Here is a 5,596-nt window from a genome sequence, read left to right as displayed (position 1 = left end):
TACTAGACCCATATTGTAGGCCTAATGATATAGCTTCTGTGTGTTCGCACACCATGCCGACGCGTGGATGTAACTTCACTTAATTCGGTCAACCGTCGCGCCTCCCACAACCTTCACCTCCCTCGCACGGTCGCGCCCTTTGAGACTTCGACCGGCTATAAATGAGCAATTTTTTTGCCTACTCCGCATGCATGATACTCCCTCTGGTCCTTTTTACTCCGTGTAAGATTTGTGTCAAGTCAAAGTTTGCAAAGTTTTTGACCAAATTTATACTAAAAATATCAATATTTATAATACCAAATATATATTTTATGAAACTACGTTTTATAATGAGTATAAAAATATTGATTTGACATTGTGAATGTTGATACATTTTTCTATAAGTTTGGTCAAATTAGAGGTACATTGACTTCAGACAAAACTTATATGCACAATGCAGACTAGTTCCTCCGTCCAGGTGCGTGCCATGTCCTATCTAGTCATCACAACAAGGATAGCTATTAGAGTACTACTACCTCCCTTCTAGTTTAAAGGGCTCGATTCAAAATTTTCACCTACTCTTACCAAGATAGAGGCGGTGGAATAGCTTTTGTAGTGGTTTCTAGAGTCTGGACTCCATCTTCAGGAACCTTCGCCGCCGCCGGCAAGAATGCAAGGATATGAACTAGAAAGGAAATGAGGCTGGAATTAGTAGTTCTGTATTTTATACAGTGGCAGAGGTGGGTAAATTTCTGCTACCTCCGGTGGCAAGGCCTTGTCTCTATGCACACACATCTCAGCCGTTGGTTCCAAGTAGATCGAACGGCTCACATTGTCCAGAGGCAGAGACACCATCACCACAAACTGAGATTTTTATAGGAGTACTACCAAGATGCCCGTGTGTTGCACGGAACATGAAGATGCATTTGTATTAGTAGTTAATCTTATGGGAGAAAAGGATGAACGAGGGAAGGTCATATCTGCAAATGTGGAGAGGAGTGCGGGTAAATTGTCATAGTTTCCTTCCTATCCGTAAGATATAGATCGGACAGCCTATATTGCAGGACCGCAGGCACACCATCATCACCAACTCTGCTTTTTATAAGAGTATATATATAATAGTATATAGATATATAGATATAGAGTAGAAAATAAAGATGAGAGTCGAGATAGAGAGAAGAGATTAGTCAATATTCTCTCTAGGCTACTCATAGTAGAAAGTATCATATACTAGTATCATGTGCATGATACTAGTGTATGATACGGGACTACCTTTATAGTGCCATGTATGACACAAAGTAGCATAGTATTTAACATGATACGGTATCTACCTATGTTACTCTAACCCCCCCTCTCTTCTTTAATTCTTTGCCACATCAGTATGTTTGCTATTCCAGTATGTTTGCCACATCAGTACCACATTACCACCAATATGGCTTGCCTTAATTATCGCATGCAATAATTTAGTGCACCTTGAAATCTGAATGCCTTCTTGACTCTCCTTCTCCCTTCGGTAGTCCCACCACTCCACCCCGTGTGGAAAAAATCTGCATGCATGACTCTCCTCCCCCCGCGCTCATCCAATCCGTTGTGACCAGCAATATTTCCACCCCTTCCCTCCCCCGTAATTTACTCCAACAAATATTCCCACATAGCTATTACGTTAATCACACAACATATCTTACGGAACGCTTGTTTAGTTGCTTAACTGCAGGTGCATTGGGTCACTGACATGTGGGCCTAATAGGCATGTGGCCCACATGTCAGTGACGCAACTGGACCTGCAGTTAAGTCAATGAAGTTCATTCCATATCTTACGTAGGTGTGCCATTGCTCGCTATAAATGTTGCGCCTCCCACGGCATTCGGAAGAACGCTCACGTTCATCACTATCTCCTCCCCCTCCCTCTCACGTCAACCACCATGGCATCGCCCCTACCAAGCCCTAGGCGCCCCTCGCTGCACCGCGCGGACGGTCATGCGTCGTTGTTCCGTTCCGCATCGCCACTAGTCGAGGAGGACGCGTCGGCGTTGCGCTCCATGCCGTGACGCATCGAGGTGGAGGCATCGGCGTTCCCAATGTCGCCGGCACGCGTGTTAGAGGACGCTCGGCTCCCCACTATGAGGAGAATGTCGCGTCGCCCGCCGAGCCCCCCATCCATGAGGAGCTTTGGAAAGAAATGCATGTTGCCTTGTGGGAGGTGATAATCCCCAAGTGCAGGGAATCATCATAGAAATTTTGGTGGAAGTGATAAGATGGAGTGTCGAACCCACAAGGAGCTAAAGGTAAGATCAATATTCTCTCAAGCCCTATCTTCCACTGATACGACTCTACGTACACCGAACGTTGCTTCCAACTAGAAATACGAAATAAAACTATGTTGTGGGTATGAAGGGGATAACTTTGCATGATATCGGAGAGATAAAACATAAAATTAGGTGATGTTATCATAAAGTTAGAATATATTACTAAATATTATAAATAGCGAGTGTGGAATAATGGTGGATCGGTGTGCGAAATTGTCTTAGGCAATTGTTAACAAGACCGGTAGTCGCCATTGCAATTTCATATGAGGGAGAGGCATAAGCTAACATACTTTCTCTTCTTGGATCATATGAACTTATGACTGGAACTCTAGCAAGCATCCGCAACTACTAAAGATCATTAAGGTAAAACCCAACCATAGCATTAAAGCATCAAGTCCCCTTTATCCCATACGCAACAATCCCCTTACTCGGGTTTATGCTTCTGTCACTCAAGCAACCCACTATAAGCGAATCATGAACGTATTGCAACACCCTACAAAGGGAATCCCTCACGCCTGCGTGACACTGAGGGCAAAATAGGACAACACCAAAATAAAACATATAACTCATACCAATCTAGATCATCAATCAACCCAAAGACAAAGGATATCTACTCAAAACATCATAGGATGGCAACACATCATTGGATCATATTATGTGGCATAAAGAACCATGTTCAAGTAGGGATTACAGCGGGGTGCGGGAGAGTGGACCACGTAAAAGAGATGATGATGGTGATGATGATGGTGATGTTGATGAAGACGATCACCGCGGCAATGATTTCCCTCCCGATGGCACTCCGGTGCCACCGAGAGAGAGGAGGAGAGGTTCTCCCCCTTTTGCTTCCTCCTCCATGGCCTCCCCCTGGTTGGGGAGAGGTTCTCCCTCTGGTCCTTGGCCTTCATGGTGATGATGGCCCCTCCGGGATCCTCCTCCAAAGACTCCGTTGATGATGTCCCCCTCCTGCAGGGTGCTAGAGAGGGCCTAGATTGATTTCTTGTGGCTACAAAGACTTGCGGTGGCGGAACTTCCGATCTAAGTTAATTTCTGGAGGTTTGGGTATTTATAGGAGAGGTTGGCATCGAGAACAAGTCAGGGGCCCCATGGGTAGTCCACGAGGCATAGGGGTGCGCCCCCACCCTCGTGGGGCCCACGGGACTCCCCTCCGGTAGATTTTTGTTGCAGTATTTTTTATATTTTCCAGAAAAATTCTCTGTTGATTTTCATCGCATTCCGAGAACTTTTATTTCTGCACAGAGACAACACCATGGTAGTTATGCTGAAAACAGCGCCAGTCCGAGTTAGTTCTAATCAAATCATACCAAAATCATATAAAACTATTGTAAACATGGCATGAATACTTCATAAATTATAGATACGTTGGAGACGTATCGACATCCCCAAGCTTAATTCCTACTTATCCTCGAGTAGGTAAATGATAAAATAAATAATTTATGAAGTGTGAATGCTAGCAAGTGCTTTAATTTTGATCAATGATAGTTTCAATCACTTTTTATAGCATCATTATATACCGTAACAGTAGCTCAACTCATAAAACTTCTCATGATCAAGTAACAAGCTATTCACATGTTAAAGTATAGATCATAAACTTTCTTAAAAACTAACAAAACATGCTCTTAGTCATCAAACAATTGCAATTCATCTTATTTTTGGGAAGGGTCTATGTAAGAGCTTTGATTCAGAAAACTCCACATACTCAACTATCATTTAATATCTCACAATTGCTAACACTCATGTGATATTTATGGGTTCAAAGTTTTAATCGTACACAGAGAAAGTTAGGGGCTTATAGTTTCGCCTCCCAACCGTTTACCTCAAGGGTAATGTCAACAATAATAATTTATGAAAACCTACATCCAAGTGATATATATATATATATCCGGATCGCTCCAACACAAAGTGCTTGCCAAAGGAAAAAGTGTAAAAAGGGAAAGGTGATGATAACCATGACTTCTGTATAAGGGTAGAAGATAAAAGTAAAAGATAGGCCCTTCGCAGAGGGAAGCAGAGGTTTTCATGCGCTTTTATGGTTGGATGCACAAAGTCTTAATGCAAAAGAACGTCACTTTATATTGCCGCTTTCGATAAAGACCTTTATTATGCAGTCCATCGCTTTTATTTCTTCCCTATCACAAGTTTGTATAAAGCTTATTTTCTTCGCACTAATAGATCATACATATTTAGAGAGAAATTTTTATTGCATGCACCGATGACAACTTACTTGAAGGATCTTACCCAATCCATAGGTAGTTATGGTGGACTCTCATGACAAAACTGGTTTAAGAAATGTTTGGAAGCACAAGTAGTATCTCTACTTGGTGCAAAGAATTTGGCTAGCATGAGAGGGAAAGGCAAGCTCAACATGTTGGATGATCCAAGACAATATAATGTTTCAGATATAGGAAAACATAAACCATTAAGTTGTCTTCCTTTTCCAACATCAAACTTTTAGCATGTCATATTTTAATGAGTGATCACAATTGCAAAAGATGTCCAATATAGTATATATATATGAAGTCTCTCTTCCTTCAATATTCTTTCATGAATTATTCAAGTGACCAATTCTGTGTTTGCTAACTTCCAATAAGTCTACTACCTATACTTATTATGTGTGAAGTCATTTCTCCCCATGTTGTAAGCATATGAAACGTATATAAATTCAAATTTATGATATTCAATTCATTCAACCTTTTACTCATAGGATATATGTGAAGCACGTGAGTATATGACAAACTACTCCAAAAAGATATAGATGAAGAATACTGAGTAGTCAAATAATTAAATAGCCATGGGAGGATTCTTCTTCATTCAAGATTTCATATCCAATGATTTTATTCAAACAGGAAGTAAAATTGAAAATATGCTCAAAGCAAGGCACATATCATGTGACGAACAAAAATATAGCTCCGAGTAAGGTATACCGATAGTTTTGAAGACGAAAGAGGGGATGCCTTTCGGGGCATCCCCAAGCTTAGGCGCTTGAGTCTTCCTTGAATATTACCTTGGGGTGCCTTGGGCATCCCCAAGCTTAGGGTCTTTCGTCTCCTTATTCTCATCATATCGATATCTCACCCAAAGCTTGAAAACTTCAATCACACAAAACTTAATGGAACTTCATGAGATAGATTAGAATGATAAAGAGTAAACCATTCACTTTGGTACTGTCAAAGACAAGGTTCATAATTCTTATCACACAATGCTTACTGTACCATATCATTTCTACAATTTATATTGAGAGATATAAGCCATAGAAACTAGAAAACAAGCAAACTATGCAATGAAAACAGAAT

The sequence above is a fragment of the Triticum aestivum genome, chromosome 5A (assembly GCF_018294505.1).
Source record: "Triticum aestivum cultivar Chinese Spring chromosome 5A, IWGSC CS RefSeq v2.1, whole genome shotgun sequence".
Taxonomy (NCBI): Eukaryota; Viridiplantae; Streptophyta; class Magnoliopsida; order Poales; family Poaceae; genus Triticum; species Triticum aestivum.
Note: the sequence above shows the minus strand (reverse complement) of the source record.